General features: G+C 38.2%; 1 protein-coding gene across 2 annotated transcripts in view; it reads left to right on the top strand.

The window, feature by feature from the left end:
* Positions 1 to 2,940: 2,940 nt before the first annotated feature.
* The window catches only part of GREM2 (gremlin 2, DAN family BMP antagonist), a 100,688-nt gene continuing 82,761 nt past the window's right edge, over positions 2,941 to 20,867 (top strand). The window contains exon 1 of one of the 2 annotated variants that reach the window (XM_058669765.1): positions 2,941 to 3,360. The gene's annotated coding sequence lies outside the window, so the exon portion shown is untranslated. The remainder of the gene's footprint in view (positions 3,361 to 20,867) is intronic. The other variant, XM_004578510.2, reaches the window with a different exon arrangement.

Raw genomic sequence — 20,867 nt, 5'->3', positions numbered from 1 at the left:
ATAATTTTTACTTAATATTATAACATGAAGATCATTTAATGAAATTGCAAATTCTATCCTACTTTAAAGATCAATAATAGAAATAAGAGATTGTTTCAAATTTAAGTCCTGGAACACTTCCACTTCCTGGTGGTACAGTATATTCAGTACTCTTTCACATGTTGCTGCTCCTTTTTCTTGAGCCTCTCAGTGGTTTGCGTTAGAGTCACCGAAGCATCAGTTTGCCAGGAACTTCTTTCAATGGGTGAGAATTTAAGTTGTCAGAATTCATTCTCTATGCCAAACTGTTCACATTTCCTGTAGCAGAACATTGGGCTTGCAAGTTATTCCTGTCCTCTATGATCAGAATTAAGACAGAGAACTTCATTATATAAATTTTCTTTATAAAATTGCCCAATAATATTTGCTCTGCATTTTTCATACAGTTATGTAAAACTTTGCATAACAAAATATTGAGGAAAATGACAAGGCTTTTCAAATGCTACAGAGATAATAAACATAGTTTCCTTTCCACATTGAATATTTGAAAACTGCATCAATATATCATCACCGTAAATCCCTTGTTTGGTACCAGACAGCCAATTTTCTCTATCATCTCTTATAAATTATCACAGTTAGAACACTGTGCTGTCAACCTTCTGGATATGTGCCAATGTGTGAACGTTTCCTATAAAAATTATTACACTCAGCTGAACAGGGTGACCCTTATGTGTTTCAATGTGTGGGAAATGAAATAGGGTTGTGTGTCCTATACTGCATGGAAGATCACTCTTGTGCACGCTGAAATGCAGGAATTTTTATTATAGCTAATGTCCATACCGCTCATCAAGGCTTTACTGAGCTATTGCATTTAGGAAACCTGTTTGAAAGATGTGTTTAAAGTCGCAAAATGATAAAAGGGTAAATGTAGAATAAACACTGATGATTTATATTCCCCTAATCACACAACTGATTGAGTACAAGAGGTGCTGCTGAAGTCATCTGGATTTGCTGTTCATTAACTGAGGGAAAGAGACCTTGGATTATTGCCTAAAATGAAGTTTCAGATTTATCTGTGACTTTGAGTTATTCATGATTTTACATTGCATAGTCTTTCCAATATGATATGAAGAGCTATAATGAGCTCTGAAAAGAACAGGCAGGCAGTATCAGGACCTGTTTGTATTCAGGGGGAGGAGGAGGTTAATCAGTTGCTGCGTTTCTTTTCTTTTCTTCTCCTTTTCTTTCTTTTTTTTTCTGCTACAAACTTGAATCTCAGCAAAATTATTGGCAAAATACCATTATTTGCAGTGAAGCGCTGTGTAAATCCTCAGTTACCAAACTGGATGGTTGATCTGATGGATGCTCAGCTCTCCTTCACAGAATCTGCTCAATCCACTTTGCTTGGACTTCGACAGCTTGAATAGGAAGGTAATCTCAGAAGGAAATTAAACAGTATCTCTCAGCTATTTGTTGTCTATTTTCAGCAGGTCAGGTTATAATTCTCAGATGTTAAAATGCCTGGAAAATCTTACCTGGGACTTCAAGACTGTGGAGATTGTTAGAAAACAAGAAATGATCTCCACACATTGAAATTTTACAAAATGAGTTTTATTTTCACCATCTGCCTAAAGAAAAGATATGGTTGGAGTCGCTAAAGCAATGAGGTTATGCCATTTAAAGTTGGACTCTGGTTAGCAGGAATTTACAATCAAATATGGTTTGTTTTGTATTTATTTCATCAATTACACATGATTTCAGGTTGTCTCCTTCTGAAAGTGAGGCTGCATTTAAGAATTCCTGGGATAGGCTTAAACAAGGAAAGAAAGCAGGTAGTCTGTTTAGTGATAATAAAAAATTCCAAAAGCCTAATTCTTATTGCCTGCAAGTTTGCAACAATTCGCTCTGATTTGGGCTGGAAAAAAAGTATCAAATGTCAAATATTGTTGTATGCAGAAAGGATAACACTGGGAAAAATCATGTCAAAAAATCAAAACAGTGCCTTGTGATTTCCAGAAGTAATGGCTTCTTGTCAAGAATAACTGTCATTAAAATTTCCATGAGCATCGGTGAAAATGATTTTGGGGGAAAAAAAGGCAAAGGAAGGGTTTGTTTTATAAAACACCCCATGAAACTTTGTTTTATTCTGAATTTTCCTAGCCAAGTTTATAGCATCTCAGATTTTTCTTCCTCACTGGGGAACTGGAGGAAGGTTGGTTTGTGTTGACACGTACAGCATAAAAATCAGCATGCAGCGAACCTGTCTGCAGTGTCTGGCTAGGAAATCGGAGTCGGAATCCGGAGAAGATCAGTGCGGGGAAGACCGACAAATAAGAAAAAGAGGAAACACGCAGGCGTCACTCTACGGTTCTGCAGTCACCCACCAAGCCCTTGGAGCACAGCAATTGGCCTGGCGTCGTTGTTCCATGTTCTCTGCATGCCTAGAGTCTGATTCCCATTAGAAACCTCTGTATTCAATAAACAAAAAATAAGGACAATAATGACCAAAGTGCTATTTGGAACGGAAAACAAACTCAAGCAATGAGTGTTTTGCACTGAATTCATTCAAGATTTTATTAGTTAGGCTCTCACTTAGGATATTAGCCTCAGCTTGCTTTCAATTTCACTGGCCTCAGTTACACAAAACAAAAGAAGCCCGTGTGTGTGTGTGTGTGTGTGCACGAGCACTGTGTGTGTGTGTGTTCGTGCGCGCGCGGTGAATGTCGTACGTATTACACACAGGCTTTCCACATTCTTCACATTGCAAACCCATCAACAAAAGGAAGAAGATCTGAAGGGAATGAGTGGTTTTGCGGGTTTAGGGGATGGAGAATTTCTCTGCAATAACAAGGAGGTTTGGATTGGAAGTCTGCTTTAAAAAAAAAAAAAGGAAAAAAAAAGCTAGAGCTGACCACAAGGTTGTAAATCCTCAGACTGGAAGGAGGAAAAGAGAAACATTGCAAGCGACTGAAGTGTGTGTGGCTGCAATGTTTGTGGGTTAGATGAGAAACAAGCGCTGAGTGAAACAGAGAAGGGGGGTGGCTCGTGTGATTTGTTTGGTGTGCAGAGCCAATAGAAATCCCAGACTGTGATAATATCCCCATGCAGCGCCGAGAGGAGTCAGAGCAAGTCTCCTGCTCTTTTCCCATCCGTAGGCAGAGGCCGGCTGGCACCGCGCGGCGCGGGGCGCGCTCTCGCCTCTCCTGCACCCTTGGCTAGCGCGCCTGGCTTATGGGCGTCTGCTGGGGTCTGGCTGCGTTCGAGCTGAAGGCAGCGGCGGGAGGTCAAACTTAGACCCCGCTGCGGACTGGGTGACTCAAGAGAAGGGAGAGGGAGAGAAAGAAAAAAGGACCCGAGAAGACTTCCATCACGTCATTGCAGGTATGCGGTGTGTCACAACTACTCAGGCGCAACACGGTTTCTGCTTTCTACCTTTCCAAGGCACTTGCAGTGAATTGTTCTGGGGCTGATCAGAATGGAAAACACTGAATGAATGTCTTGCCTCATTCACCCCCAGAGCCTTAAAGCTGCTTGCTCGTGATTTGGTGCCATGGGTAAATTCACATACGGAGTTATGTGTAGGTATCAGGCTGGGAGCCTCAAACTTGATCGTTTTCTTTAACGTGACTACCTGTGTGGTGTCATGCAACATAAAAATATCTCTTGATGACCTTCATGATAATGATAATCTAAACCGAGTCAAACATCATCAAATTGTTAGAAAGCAATCTTTGGCCATTTCCTATGTACCTATCAGGTTAATTGACTCCCTACAGGAACCAGTGTTGACTTGGGCATGGCTTTCTGTTATAAAGCACATGGGGAAGGGGCTATGGTTGAAGGAAGAACAGAGAGAAGGGAGGTATTCATTTTTAACTATGATTGTCAGTGATTGTTCCTTTTAATCTCATTTTACCGTGTCTTAAAAGATTACAATGCATTTTAGCCCACACTCCCAGGCAAGACAGCTTTAGGATCCCATATATTACTACATTAAATATTCACACATTGGAACTATGTAGTTAACATGATACACTTGTAAAGAAATGTCAGTTTTTATTTTCATTTTATTTGATCCTAAAAATAACAGACTATTTTTTGCCTATTGCTTTATTTTGCTCTGAAATACAAGTTTTGTAAACAGAGAAAGATATTTCTTGAGATTTCACCAGGTTTGACTCAGATTTTAAAAAAGATTCTATAACATTTCCCCTTTTGTTGATTACTTGTGATTAAATTAACATTGCTCCGTGAGTTTGGGCTTTCCCCAGAGAAAGCAGAGGGCACTGAACCAAGGCTCAGTTGAAAGAATCGTCTTTGGGGGAATAATTGTCAAGCACTGGTACTCAGATGACTCTCTGCAAAAATGACGTCTTCTGCACTGGGCTCTCCACACAGACCAGGAATCCCGTGTCACAGGAGCATGACACCACAGCAGGTGCAGGAGTGATCAAATATGTTATCTGAAGTCTAAATAGCACGCTTCTCAGTGGGTACTCAGTAGATCATGTCTAAACTACCCATTGATAATTAACAATTAACTCACCATGTAGTGGTACCTGATTTTTCAGGGGCAGTTCTTATCCTAAGATATTTGCCTGACTAAGGATGATAAGGAAGTTATAAGAAAAGTGTTTGTTTTTCATATCACAATTCAGAATTTATGTTGACCTTTAAAAAAAATCAGGTAGACGTGGTTTTTCATCATTGAGGGAAATGCTTGCTTAACTATCATGGAGTCATGAAAACTTCGTATTTTTGTCTAGTGATGTAAATGATTTATTTGAACATTTTAAAAATGTGGTCAAAGACTAGATGTGGTAAGTAAATGGTATATTTAGGATGCAATGTTTTGATTTTATAGCTAATTCTTTTTTTCGTTTGACATCACACAAACAAGAGTTAGCTATTCAAGAATATACAAATTGATTGACCTGACTAAAATTCATTAGCAGTTAAAAGGATAGTTTTGTATGAGTATTTGCCAGTCTTCTATAAATATGATATCTGAAATTCTTTGAGATTAATTTCTCTTTAATCATTCAAATGCCAAGGCGATTTTGGGCATACTGGTAGGGACTGAGTTTGAGACCAAATATATTAATTTCGTATGGACTATGAGACACTGATGGCTTTTCAAAGATAAACATAAGCGATGTTTTGATTACACATTATTTAATGCTATCGTTCTTTCCTGTGAGAAAGAAATCAAGTTTATTCTTTACAAATCTCCATATAATCAGCCATTACTTCAGATACACCCAAGCTATAAGTTTGGCAAAGTTTAAACAAGGTACATGCCTTTAACACTCTTTAATGTAAACACTTCTTTCTTAGCCTTCTTCTTCTAATGCAAAGGAATGATGTAAGACTCTGAGTCTGGGTCCAAGTTTTTATTGATACGGGGAGGACCGGTCTGCTCAGGTCAAGGACAAACACTGAGAGACCACCGAGGAACAAGGACCCAACAGATTAGACCCGCCACACTTGTGCTCCCGTATTGCTATAGCAGTTGTACCAGGTTGCAAGGTCCTTGAAACATTTAGCTTAAAATTAATAAATTATTTCATCCAGGAAACATATGTCCAGCATTGGACTTAATGCAAGTCCTACAAAGGAGCAACAAAAAGCATACTTTGAAGGAGAAAATGTGCAACTATGAATTAGATAGATGAAGTCATTTAGTTCATTGATTAACTGATTTTTTTTCCTGCCACACAGTCTCCTTATTTCTGTGATTGAACCTGATGACCTAACAGTGTATAAAACTATTCTGATTACATATAAGGTTAAATATGGTCCTCGGATTATTCATCCTAACAATGACAAACCATTATAGTGCGTTTCCCATTGCCACTCTTTAAGTGCAATAAAGATGTCCTTGACTGGCCAGCACACTAAGACGACACAACCCTTTGAGATTTTGCAAAGCACAATCCCAGGGCCAAGTGGGAGTTAAGAGGATGAGAATGAAGGGGTTGAATCAACAAGCAGGTGGAGTGAGATGGCAGAATAATTGGCTTTTAAAATATAATTTGGAGAGCTGACGGAATGATACAAAGTTTTCCTTAAAGAGTTTTCAAGTATAAACTTTTGATGAGATGTCCTGAGTATTAATTACAAACTCTCCTGCATTACAGAAGTATAACAAACATGGGGTTAAACTTAATGTAATTGAATGTAATGTGTCCATGTGTCGTGGAACACACCTGTACATAGGCCAGGAGGGGGCAGCATGCAGACTAGAAAAAAGTGAGGCCTTCTCTTGGTCATGAGGAGACTCCATCTCCAAATATTAAAAAGAAAAAAAGAAAACCTGTAATTTATAGACCTCTTCTTCCTTTACAGGAGTGTCTATAGTCTTAATAACAGCTATTCCATCCAAAACACTGTGTTTTTGTGTTTTTTTTTTCTTTTGGCCTCCACACAATTGCGCTGCATGGCATAACAAGAAAACGGCAGCATATTTAACAGGAAACTTAATTTCTCTTTTTAAAAATTAGCTGCTCTTTTTGATTTGATTCAAGAAGACTTTATTTTTACTTGTTTGGGAGTTGGATAAGAGAAAGCAAAATAGAACCTGGGCACAAGAGGAAAGCAAATGAGGTTTCTTGAGTTACTTCTCCAGGGGAATTGTTTCTGAGCTGCCGTTTTTTTCAGTAGGCTAAGCATGTCTCCAGGACAAATTCAGGACCACAGGGTTACATTTTATACACTAACAATCGGTAGTACCTTCAGAATCCTAACAGATTTGGATTTAAAAGGAAAGAGCTGGAAAAGCTCCTGTTTATGGCATAGAGAGTAGAAGACATGTACTTGAAACAAAGAATTACGCATCTACCTCTTAAAAGCTCAGAACTGGTTAAGTTTGTTTCCTCCTAAATCTATTCCAACATTTTGAAATCATGCAGCTAAGACACTCTTTCCTTATATTGCTTCTACCTTCAGAGATGAGTCACTGAAATATGCAAGCTATGAATATGCATGGAAGAGAGAAATAGTCACCCAGAGCAGGTGCCCTGGGACTGGCAGTGATATTTCTGAAGGTTTAACTGAAGTTTTGCAAATCAGAGTTGTTAGCTTTGTTTAACTGCTATGTGTATCTATGAAATAATGGAGTCCTGGGAAAAGTTAGAGAAAAGAGCTTTTAAAACATCCAAAAGGCCCTCAATGAAAGCATTCTGGTGTGGAGGAGAACTGAGGTTACTCCTGAGAGAGGATAAGGAAAGGGGCATGGGACTAATGGGGACGTGAGCATAGGCATCTGATCTCTGTTGAAGAGTGTGTGTTGGTGGGTTAAGAAGTGGGAGCTGCCCACCAACAGCTCAGTGGCTTGTGTGGATGAATGAGGCTTTGATTCTATTACTACTCTTTCTGGTGTCACTCCCCACTTCTGGGAGCTGTGGTGGCCTTGAATCAAGCAGATTGTTTTTTTCAAGGACAAAGTCAAGATTCTGTGGTGCTGGGGAAGAAAGGGAGGTCATTGTGTGTCTCCCCCATTTGCAGTCAGATTAGTCACTGCTGTAGTCCATTGAGCTGTCTGGAATAATGTAGACCTTGGTATTAGACAAACTTGGATGAACCTGAGAGATTCATCCAAAATCACCCTAGAATTAAACACAATACTTTAAGTGTAGGTTATTGGGGGTGAGGGGAGGAAAAAAAAGAACAACTAAATCCTATAGTGTGAGAGAATGTAGAATTCTAAGATTTATCATTTAAAGTCAAAACCCAAGATTTCCCTCTATTGTGTTTTAGGTATTAATGTGGCACTTTCACTTCTTAGGTAGTCAGAAAAATCTTGGGTTCCATCTCCCTTTTCTAGATTACTTACCATTTAAATAATATCCCATGGTTGAAAGGGAAATTTCTTTGAAGGCACCAATTAAGAGGTCAAGCACAGTAGGTAAAATCATAGCATTCTTGCAGATAAAATAACCCTTATGAAAGAAAGATTTAAACATATATTTCACTAAGAAACCATGCCATTCTTACATTATGAACATAAGGAATCAGGCACAAAGGAGACACATGATGTATGGAAAAGTTCATGTGCAGAAGTTCTTCTGAAGGACAATTTTTGAAGGACAAGAGGGCAAGAACACAAATATTCCCAAACATGACTTTCATGTTGCAGATTGGTAGCAGTTCCAGGCTAAATTCTCGTCTCCTACAATTTATTTAAACAACGAGAGAGGGAAGAAACAGCACACATTGAGCAGAGGAACGAACACTTGACTGGCTTATATGAAATGCTTAAGTTGACTTTGTCTAGTACAAATATTGTCTGCATTAAAAATTATTGTTCCACCTGGCTCTGTGGCTGTGATTCTAATTGCTGCAAGGACGCTAATCTTATCTTCTAAGGAAAAACTAGCCACCGCTCTCTGCTTTTATGCAATTAGAACACGTACTTTGGATAATACATTAGTTTTTCTAATTATAGCAGCAGCATTTTGTCAAAGTTGATGCATGTGTGGCATTGCACTTAACAACGTTGAGAAGTACAACAGCTCTATAATAAGATTTCCTTTTCTGGGAATCTAAATTTCATCACATTGTCAAGAAATCTTTATTTTTTCCTCAATAATCATTTTAAAAATTAAGATCCATCCATTTTCTTCAATGTGTAATATGAGCCAGATTACTACAGATGCATTGATAGGTATTCTCTAGTACAATTTTCACTAAAATTCTGACCACTTCATTGCTGCATATTTTAGTGACAGAGAATTGTCACTCTGATAGCTGACAATTTAACTATCAGTCATTCACATATCATGCATTCAACAGATATCTATGGAGTGCCCTCTTTGAATAATGGCAGTATATTACAATGATTGTTACAAACATAATCCTTTGTCTTGTGCTTTTCATTCCCAGAAAAACCAGTTTGAAAAGCAATAGCACCACATATTTTCCATAGTAATAACCTAACACAAATGGTTTGAAATCACATATGTGACTTCAATCCTGATTGATTCAATATCGATTTAGATTAATAGAACAGTATTTGATCAAACATTTATCATGGATCAGACAGATTATAGAGAACTATTCATCCTCAGGCCTATTTCTTGAAAGCAAAACAGAACTTTTAACTCCTCTTATATGGGCATGCTTAAAGCCTTGGAGTCACACCTTCTTCTTCTTCTTTTTAAATTTTTTTAAAGAGTTATTTTTATTTGAAAATCAGCGTTAGAGAGAGAAGGAGAGACAGAGATGGAGAGATTTCCCATTCGCTGGTTCACTCCCTGAGTGGTCACAGGAGCTGAGCTTAAAGGAAGCCAGGACCCTGGAGATCCTCTGGAGCCCGAGGACTCTGGCTCCCTCTGCTGCTTTCCCAGGTCATAAACAAGGAGCTAGATCAGAAGTGGAGCAGCTGGGGCACCAACTGGTACCCATAAGGAATGCTGGCACCATAGTCAAAGGTTTAGCCTACTATGCCATGCACAGGCCCCTGGAAGTCACATCTTCTACCTGCAAATAGCACCTACATTATTCCTTATGAAAATTTTATAGTCAAGTATTAATGATAGTTATACATATGTGCATATGTATATCTGTATCCATACAGACTCTAATGTGACGTATAGTATGAAAAATATACTTAAGGTCCATGAACTCAGAGGAGGCAGAAAAGAAACAGCACTTTATTTCAGAAAGTCATGCAGTTCTAAGCTTTTTTCTTAAACTAAAATAGTTTATATGATTACTGTGTAAAAACTTTAACCTAAAGAGCTGATACAATTTTGGTTTACATCTGCTTTCATTTTTTCCCCACACTATCAGAGAACTACCCTCTGTCAAGTTCCTCTGTTTGTGATGCAGAGTTGAAAGTGAGTCTTCATTTTGGTCCTACCCATCAGTTGTACACTGTACTACAAAAGCAGCTGATACCTGTTAAAGGATGACTATTGGCTGAGTATTTCATAACTACTGTCTAATCCTCACAGAAATCCCAATAATTTATCAATCCTATTTAGCAGTTAAGATTATTTAAACGGAGAGCTATCTAAAAGTCACACCCCAGAGAAGCTGCAGGAGCTAGGTTTCAAAACTAACTCCTGCATACTTAACCCTAATATGATGTGACTTCATCTACTTATTGATAAATATGTATTGAGGAGATACTTTGTGCAAATCATGGTGCAAGATTATAGGATAATAACTAGTGGTGAAGGGTAATAATCATAATGGTATTTTCCAGAAAAATGCAATCTAGAATAATTTAAACTTTTGGGGTAGACTTTGTGGCGTATCAAGTAAAGCCACCACCTGTGATATAGGCAACCCCATTATGGGTACTGGTTCATGCTATGGCTACTCCACTTCAGATAAATCTCCCTGCTAATGACCTGGGGAAAAACAATAGAGGATGGTCTAAGTGCTTGTGTTGCTGCCTCTCATGTAGGAGACCAGATGAAGCTCCTGGATCCCAGCTTAGGTCTGGCTCAGCCCTGGCCAATGCAACCACTTGGGGGGAGGGGGCTGTGATATAAGCTCTCTCTGTCTCACCCTCTCTCTGCATCTCTGCCTTTTAAATAAACAAATCTTTGCAAAATAAATACATAAAAATATATATATTTCTGGTTTCCTAACACAGCTGTTTGGCATTATATGTCATTTCATGTGCTTCCCCGTCTCCAAAATAGTAAAGGTTTAATTTTCTTTATGTAATTATTTCTGGACTGTGTTACATCCACGGAATTGCAAGCTCCCTGAAAGACGGTCTACTTATTGTTCATCTCTTTATTTACTGGCACAGCGTTGTTATGTCAAGATCTAAGTCTTATCTGAATCATTGAGGACTAACTAAAGCTAATTTACAGCTAGTCTCAGAATTTGCTGTTATCTGTTTCAAGACACAGTCTTCAAAACACTTTACACTGACATACCTGTCTTGAGCTAAACGAATGACCAACATGCTCATTTGGCATGAGAAGCCTTGTCATTTTTCCTTTTTGCCTTGAGTTGTTTATCCCTTGTGTTACATATCTCCAACTGCTTTAAAGTGATTTTGCCAATTAATAATCTATCAATAAATGAATTTTCTTTAAAAAGCCATACTGCCAATACTTTAGAGTGCTAACTGTTTTGACAGATTTCTTTTCCCAAGTAAAAGAAAATGTCTATGTTAGAGGATGGCATGTAGCATGCTAACTTCTCCAGTTTATGCATAGCTTAGAAATTAGCAAATTCTCACTTATGTAGAGGAAAGTGATGGTTTCAACTATCCGTAAACTCTACTTCGTTGTTTGATCGCAAGACAATTCAGAAGAAGCAACAGAGGGCTGCTTTGCTCTACGTGGTTTTTCAGGAGGCAGGGTTTAAAAAATCCAGGTAGTAATAGTCTTTTACCCCAGAGGAGCATGATAATATAAGAGAATCTGTGTACTTGAATGCCAGAGAATTTCATCTTGAGTTCCACTAACCTATAACTATAAAGACACATTCCCTTTAGTTGTGAGCATGGCTAAGAAATCACAGGAATATTAGCAGAAACTACTTTTTTGCCACAGAGAGAAAAAGGAGCTACTTTCATGCCACTTTACAGTAAATGCAGTGATTTAAAAATACAATGTATTGCTACTATAAGGTTCTAGTACCTATCATACCTGCTTCCAGGTCTTACTAATTGGTGCATTACAAAGAAGACCATATCATTCAATGTCATACTTTTTTAATGTGCTTATAGATGTTTCCAAAGTTGTAATGACTTTAAGGATTTTTTGTACTTGATTTTGGTGCAAAAATGGTGTACATCTACCATAAACTGTGCTTTGAATTGTGAATTTTGATCTGATATTGAGTCTGATATTGTGCTGTGATGCTGAATAGCAACAGTAGCAGCAAGTCATAGTCCTACATCAGCCATGGGGTCACCAGGAGCACTCACTGACACATTGCCATGTATTGTGCTGCTAAGCTAGCAGGTGTGGTAGGGTAGATGTATCAAATCTAGTTTTAAAATAGATATTTTCAGTTTTCTATAATCTCATCTGGACATAACCCCGTGGTAAGTGAATAGATTGCACATGTTTATAATGCTATATGTTCTAAATTAAAGGCATTATGCGAGATGAAATCCTTATGCTTCATCAAACTCAAAAGGATTCCATGAATGAACAAATGTAAAAGGAAATTCCATTTTAACAGGGCAGAAAGTTTGGCCTATTAGATGGTGACCTTCCATAGATCTATAGTTCGTTGGCCCAAAAGCAACAGGCTTCCATGTGAACATAGAAAGTTGTGCTAGAGAAGATGGGCAGGATTTAGTCAATGGAATTCGGGCATCTTCTCTTGAGTTGAACCTTGATGATACCACATTGCACTGAGGCTTTCTATGCTCAAAGAAAAGAGAAAATGACATCTCTTTCCTCTACTTGAATTTGCATTGATTCGAGCCAAATGTTTTATAAGCTGGGGAGAATTCTTGAGGGCATACCTCATGTCACCTATTTGTACTAGTTAATTAGATGGTTTCAGTTACTAATCAGATGAGTGAAATGAGTGACTCAAAACTGCAGTGAGACATACCATAGGCCTGCAGTATCAGAGTTTCTCTGAATGGGGTTCACATTTACAACTTCGTGTTACATCAATATTCTCCTTTCAAATTCTTTATTCTTGTGCTATCCTCTGAGCCTTTAGGAAATCATGCTAATTTTCATTGTATGTCTCTGATATGTTACATGGACATGTACCATGATATTTGCTGACTGAACAGATTAATGGATATCTACATAGAGGTCAGTATTGTTACAGAATCAATGATTCCATGTATATATTCTGGGAAGGAGTAGATGTTGGTCCAAAAATCTTGGGTCACAGCCAGGTATGTGGGAGAGCGGGACTGAGTTCCAGGTTCCTGGCTCTGGCTGATTTTTGTGAATATTAGAGGAGTGATGCAGTGGATGCAAAATGTCTCTCTCTCTCCTTCTCTTTAAAATATAACAGAAAATAAGTAAGCAAACTGACAAAGAAACTAAAAATTGTAAGAAAAAGATGCTAAAAATACTTCTGATTTTATTTAGTTTCTCATGAAATGGGATAAGGGAGAAAGAATATTAATGTCAAATGTCATAATGTCAAATTTGGGGCAAGCAAGTACCCAAATAAAAAAAACTCAAAAAAGCATTTTGTTAATAGTGAAAAGATTAAACCCCATTTCCCCTCCTGTTCAACTCAATGGAAGTGTTGACAACAAACAGTTCACAGCATTGGCTTTGGCAGGCTCTGATGATTTCTAGGGAGGTAAAGTGCTTTACTTGAGATTTAAGCTGAGGAGGAATGAGCTTCTCTTTAGTTGAGGATGCCAAAATGTTTTTGCATGAGTCTTCATTCTACTTTGGTTATGAACTTGCTTAAGGAGGTTTTGGTTGTGGAAATAGGGGCAATGGAGAATTAATTGAGCACTTGTTACGTGTTGCAGTTATCCTAACATATAACAGTATCTCCAAAGCATTTATGATATCTTTTTGAGGTAGGCACTAGCTTTCTAACAGTAAACCAAGGTTTAACAAAGTCCAACAAATCTCCCTACTTCACACAGCCATTATATGGCTAAGCAACTAAGTCATCTCGTTTTTATTACAAAATCTCAAAACTTTTGGTTCTACCACATCATGCTGACTTGGGTTTCTTATTGGAAACTCAGGTCACAATAGAAAGGATCATGTTGAGTGTACAGAGAGATGTACCCTGGTGGTTTGGAGTACGAACTTTGAAGTTGGATAAACTAGACTCCATTCCTTTGCATGCTAAATAGATAAGTATCAGTCGTCTCTAAAATATGGTATGCTGGGGCCAGTGCAATAGTGTACCACGTTAGTCTTCCACTTGTAGTGCCGACATTCCATATGGGCACAGGTTTAAGTTCCAACTGCTCCACTTGCCAATCCAGCTCCCTGCTTATGACCTGGGAAAGCAGTGAAGGATGGGCCAAAGCCTTGGGACCATACCCCCACTTGAGAGACCTAGATGAAGCTCTTAGCAACCAACTTCAGATCAGTCCTGACTCCTGGCTTTTGTTGTAGTCATTTGGGGAGTAAACCAGCAGAGGAAAGATATCACACACACACACACTCTCTCTCTCCCTCTCTCTATCATTCTTTTAAGGTAAACAAAATAAATTTAAAAATAAACATAAATAACATGTAGGACGCTGTTTCAAGAATCATTTGAGACAGGGGCTGGCACCATTGCTCAACAGGCTAATCCTCAAATGTCAGTATGCTACTTGGGCACCTTTTCATGTCCCAGAGCACCACTTCCCTTCTAGCTCCATGCTTATGCCCTGGGAAAGCAGTATAGAATCTTGGGACCCTATCTGCGTAGGAGACTGGGAAGAAGCTCCTGGCTTCTGGCTTCAGACCGGCTCAGCTCTGGCCAAAGCAATCATTTGGGGAGTAAATCAGTGGATGGAAGATCTTTTCTGCTCTGTTTTTCCTTGTCCCTGTACATCTGTATTTTGAAGAAAAATAAATAAATCTTTAAAAAATATTCATTTGAGGTAATCCTTTTGGCTAAGGCATAAAAAATTGTGGTTTTTTTTGTTGTCATTATAATAGTTTTAGTTTTATGTAAGTGGATTTATGTATCTTCTGATAATTGTTAGATTGTGGCTAAGAAACTATAGGTCTTTAGGTTTTAGAAAACTACGAAAAGTTTTCTAAAAGAATAATTCATTATGGTGAATTGAGACTCCAAGTCCAGTTCTATAAACTGAGACAAATAGATTGAAGTCCTTTGATGCTCATTTTATCTTTGAAATGCAAGTACTTATAATTCGGATGAAGAGTGAATCATACACTCTTAACAGAACAATTAATGACACTAAATATTGCAGATCAAAAGATGGACTATGCGATCAAGGAATTTTTTGCTCCTATGAAGGCACACGTCAAAACTGGATAGCATTGGTGGAGATGTAAACAATTTAAGTATCCAGAGTGTTGAAGCAAAGAAATGTAATTTCCCAGGCAGATTTCAGGACGGCACCATAAAAGCCTGAGTACATCATGTAGAATGAAACTTTTAATGAGGTTTAAAAATTTTTCTACTCCATGATACATATTATGTGTTTGATGCCTTCTACTTCACAGTTTGATGGGTAAAGGAGATATTCACTTAATGCCTTCATTCTGCAAAAAGGGAAATGATAGCAGTATGAGTGTTAAGATGGTAAACTAGTTTATTATAGAACTAGTAGTATTGCTCAGGTTTCCTAATGCAGTTTCTACCCCTCTTTGTAATGCTTTGCTTCCTTCAGAGCCTCCACCATTAGGCTTGAATCAACAGAGCAGGAAGTGTTGCAAAACAGATTTCCCAAAGGCACAAGGTTCAAGCCACAGGATATGTGTCAAAGTATAGGGAGAAATCCTTTTGTTTGGGGGCAGTAGAAGGATTTTGTACAAATGCAGCTAAGTATGTTGCTGTTCTTGGGTAATCTGGGTTATTTTTCCTAGTGATCATTGCAGCAGTAAATCATTTCAAGGCTTAGACTCCCCAAGGCTGAGGTTCACTTAAAATAACACCAGCCATTCCTAGAAGCCCAGCAATGCCTTCAGCTAGTGTGATGGACAATGTAAAAGCAATAGAATTTGATGCACCTTCCTAGGTTTACAAGTACCGTGATACATCGCAGCTTATTCTAGTAGTAGTAATGAGTCTTTCTCCCTTCTGTTTGGACCATGGAATTGCTGTGATGTTATGATGGATTTCCTCTGTGGTGTATGTACTCTGGTTTTCCCCATTCCCTGATTAATGTCTCCACTAGCCCAAACACCCTATGCGGACTGGTTTATTTGATCATACTTACAATTCCTTTCACCAACAAATACAGCCTCTGGGAAGGATTCAAGGACAGAAATGAACCCTGTCAAAGCCTATCCAGAGCTCTCCCACTTCTGTTTTTTCAGAGTAGAGTCCTGCCTGGAAGAAAGCATCCTGGGTTTCCTGAGACCGCATTAGCACAGCGCTTTTTCTGCCTGCCCCATCTCTTAATGTGGAATTGTTCACACTTACAGCCAGACAACCACCTAGCATAGATGTATAAGTAATAAGTAGACACATCTCTCCCTTACTCTCTTACTGTATGAATAAGTGAATGGAGGAGTGAGTATACTGATGAGGTGGAGCAATCCTTACTCACAATGTCCACTGAGGGCTGAGAATTAGCAGCCAGATGCACTGTTCATTGTGGGGCAAGAGTTATCTACTGCAGACAAGCAGATATTGAACTCCGGAACAGACAGCAAGAGGAAGCAGGGCATAGATCAAGCAGAATATATCCCAAGCAGAACAGTCATATTTTATGTCTCTTTCATTTAAGCTTGCATCCTACTCCAGTCTACAGGCAACACACTTTCCTGCATTTATCCAAAATGTCACTGACTTTGAGTAATTGGGCTGTAGAAGATAAAACAACTAACTCCTAATGTCAAGTTCTTTTTATCCCAATATGTAGCAAAAATTCTGAACTCTGTTCTTGAGGTTGAATGAGACAGCATTGATGATGACTGATGTCTGAATAGGCACCATATGGATTTGTACAAAGGGAAGAAAATAATCCTTAGTTGTAAAAATATCTTTGGTCTTTTAGCAGGATGATATGTAGCCACATGTTTTTGTCAGGTGGTTTTGCTATAAAAGATTATTTTTGGACTAATAGAAAAATGTCCTTTTATGGTGATTGCACATTTTCCTAGATTATCAATGTAGCATGTAAAATCACACAACTCCAGAAATTCAAAAGATCAAAGGCAGAGAAGCCATTGAGGTGACTCACCCCACTCCAAAACAACAGCAAAGTTATCAAAAGTTTCTTTAATGACAAGAAAGTGTACTTTCACAATTATCAAGCTTGACTGTGAAAGTTGATATGCACTTCTAATACTACATGTCATTAAAACAGTAGCCAATAGAGGTTTGAGGCTGTTTACTTGATATTAAATGCAGTAGCGTTGAACTTGCAGTTCTGTTTCAAATGATAGCATGCTTTGATATTACACCCTCAATTTTTATTAGAGTGACTTCTGCCTAGAAATGTTATGCAGATAAATGAAGAAATTAGTCACTTAGAGTATATAAATAAAAAACAAATATGTTTAATTATGTAACTATAACAAAATCACAGATGTTGCCCACAAATAGACCATTAGCTTAATACTTTAGCCGGATGTTGTCAGAATTCTTATTTATACAAGGATATCTTCAAAAGATTCATGAGAAATGAACACTACACAAAACAATGCACAGAATTAAAAAAACTCATATTACAAACTTAAAAATATTTTTACCTGAAAGTCAGAGTAACAAAGATAGATAGATAGGTACATAGATAGATAGATACATAGGGAGAGAAACAGAGAGAGAGAGAAAGAGAGAGAGATCTTCTGTCCATTGATTCATTCTCTAAAGGGCTTCAATAGCCAGAACTGGCTGATCCAACGTCAGAGGCCAGGAACGTCTTCCCAGTCTCCTACATAGATGCAAGAGTACAAGGTCTTGGGCCAACCTCCACTGTTTTCCCAGGCCATCAGCAGGGACCTGGACTGGAAGTAGAACAGGTGGAAATTGAACCTGCGTTCATTTAGGATGTTGGCATGGCAGGTGGGGAATTAGCCTGCACAATACCAGCTCAACAAAATATTTCTAATATCTGACTTATCATGAATTTTCCGAAATACCCATATATGGTTTCTCTCTCTCTCTCTCTCTCTCTCCACATATGTGTGTGTGTGTGTGTGTGTGTGTGTACAATCAAATACACACATTTACATTTATATGTTTATTTATTTATATATACAAAAGCATTTGTTGTGTTGCTATGTTGTACCAGGCATTGGGAACATCCAAATGGATCAGACAGCTTCTTCCTTCCCAAAGCTCCCAGTTCACCTGAAGAAACAAACTCGTGAACAACTAGTAATAAAATTCACCAATGAGGGTAACTCTTCAGTCAAGTGAGGTGGGAACAGGGGCAAGCATGGAAATTTGGATCACTAGTTTGGCTTAGCAGGACTGGACAGCACTTCCCAGTTACCTTGGAAGAGATGGTGTGTTCCTTATCATCCTCAGTTATAACTAAAACATCTAACAGTTTTTTTATTGTGATAGGAAATGGATCTGCTATACAATTTCCTCCTAGATTCTTGGGGTATAGGGAAATGCGTACATTTTATAGCCTCTAAAATATTCTGCTGACATGCTTGAAGTTGCCTTGGACATTCTGGCCTAGAGACAAGGCTCTCATTACTGGGTGTGTGTGTGTGTGTGTGTGTGTGTGTGTGTGTGTGTGTGTGTGTGAAGAGGCATAACCACATTCATTAAAAAAAAAAGAAAGGATTCTTGGAACCCAAGCAAGTCACATTTAGGTGTAGTGCTTTGGAAAAATATGAACTGAGGAAGGGAATGTGCCACAGTGGAGTAGTAACACTCTTTATTTCTGGATTTGTATTTGGCATGAATTTTAGTTCATGACTTAGTTTTAAAAGGTAGCTTCAGTTCACAGCTTTAATTACTTGACCAGTGGCAAGAATGTATGATGCAGAAAGTCACTAACGAAAGGTCAGACCCAGTTCCTTCCCCCAATCACTTCTCAAGGATGTATAAAGAAGATAATCAAATGTTTGCTTTTCTATCACAGAATTAAGTTGGGGCACATTTGAGTGACTGGAAGCAACTGTTGCAATCCTGTTTCATAATAGTTGCTTGCCTAGATTACCCTGAAATCTTCTCAGTAGCCAGAAATGGCACTGAAACACCTTCAGCTATCTTGTTGTATTGAGCACGTGGCCCCACAAATCAACTTTGGCAAGAAATAATTGTGATAAGGAAGATTAAACAATCCCTCTATGGTTTTATACTTTCTAATTAACTTTTGAAAAAATAAAATGCATCTCTCAAATACTTCCTTAAATGACATATATCCTATGAAATGATTGATTAGATTTAGGACCCTAACCTTGTATACAAATAAGGAGGCTATCCATCTCCTAAATAAATTTAGGAATACCTGTAATGCAATAGCAATGCCAACAAAAATTATGTCTATTATTTATTAAATCCAATCAGGAAATCACCTAATAGTAATCATTATTATAGTAGCAACAACTTATTGAGGGTACTTTACATTCAAAGACTAAGGTACATCATTTAAATGAATTTGCACCTTTAAGACAATCTTATGAAAAAAAAATCATTGTTTTCCCTGTTCTCCAAGAGTCAAATTATCTCCAGACATTGATTCATCTCCCCTTGAGCAAAAGGAGTGTAGCTGGGCTCATTATTCATTATTAGGTGTTTCATAAGCACAATCTCATTTTTAAAGCAAGTCCGAGAGCCAGGTATCATGATGAGCACTTCCATTCAAGTGAAGGCCCCAAGCCACATTGCCCAACCATGAAAAGCCAGAAATCAGACCCAACTCGGCTTTGCTTCAAAGTACATTCTTCGTGTCCTCTCAATGCACTCACTGCCTTCTGACAGGTTCCAGGAAGAGATCCTCATTCTGAGATTCTATCCCAAGGTTTTTCTGGTACCTGAAGTTCCATTAATCGGAAGTAACACCGTCTATCCCAACATTTGAAAAATAATTTGAAAAGAAAAATACTGCTAGGGCATCTGCAGCTTGACACAGAGTCCTGGGTTGCCAAGGTCTTCGGGCGAGAAATGAATAAGAAGTAAACATGGGAAAGAGGAAGAGCACAACCCTAGAACAAAAGCAGTGAAAAAGAGGAGCATGGGCATTAATGAAGAAAATACCAACTTTGCTTGGCTAAGAGCTAACTCATTGTACACTGATTTGCCATGAAGTATGTATGTTCTGAAATAATTTTATTCTTTGAATTCACTATAGTATTTTATTATTGTATTATTTATAAATAGATACCTTCCAAAAAAAAAGATACAAGCTTGTTTTTTCCTTGGGTCTTTTCCTCATATCTTGGTTTGGATGTATTACTGTATTCTCAAATGTATTACACATGTAGGATCATCCAAGGTCTTACAAGAAATGAAAGATTCTCAGTCCTATTTTCCTCCCTTTTCAGACTCCAGTTCAACCTTTTTCCCTAGTTTATTTCTTGGAAAAGAAAGCATAGCAGCTGGGTCTGCAAAAGCATCTCCTTTGCTTCCCTCACAGGTCTACATAATTCCATGTGTTCATTGCAGAATACGGATTTTAATTTCTTGGAATTAAGTTCATCAAAACTGGAGTGATAAGACATTTGTCATCCAAACTGGGCTGCTATTCAAAGTGAGTGAGGAGAGAATTCATGTCTGCCTTGGAACAGTGGCAGAAGCAAGGCCATTGCAGGACAAACAGGGGCATGGAAAAAAGTGCAGACCACTCTCTAAGGTAGTGTCAGATCTTTCAAAACCACAGTTCTTGCAAATCAACTGTATCATTTAGCATAAATGGTGAATAGTCATGTTTATTACTCCACAAACGCTGAGAACTGACTTTGTACCAAGACGAGGCTAGACATTATTAAGGATGCTTAAGAAAGCTCATAGCCCCATGAGAAAAGACACTGCCATGATGTATGTTAGCAATACTACCAGTACTAGTCAACATTTACTGAGAACTCACCAACTGCTGATTATTTGTGTTCTTTATTTTATTTAATCCTCACCTAATCCTGCAAACTCAGAAGTACAAAAAAAATTTGCTGTACTGAAGCTTTGCAAGATGCAGTTGTCTAACATCTCCAAGGCATAGAACTGCTGTAAGCAAGATTCAGGTCTCAAAGAGTGTGGTTTCAAAGCCTGAGCTCACAGCACCATACTTTGTTGCTCTCTTGTAGAGGATAGTGAGATGTAAGTCATACAAGATAAGAATAAAAGCCTAGTGACTTTGGATGACGAAGAAGCCACAAATC

The sequence above is a fragment of the Ochotona princeps genome, chromosome 10 (assembly GCF_030435755.1).
Source record: "Ochotona princeps isolate mOchPri1 chromosome 10, mOchPri1.hap1, whole genome shotgun sequence".
In the NCBI taxonomy this organism is placed as follows: Eukaryota; Metazoa; Chordata; class Mammalia; order Lagomorpha; family Ochotonidae; genus Ochotona; species Ochotona princeps.
Note: the sequence above shows the minus strand (reverse complement) of the source record. Positions and strands in the feature narration are given on the sequence as shown.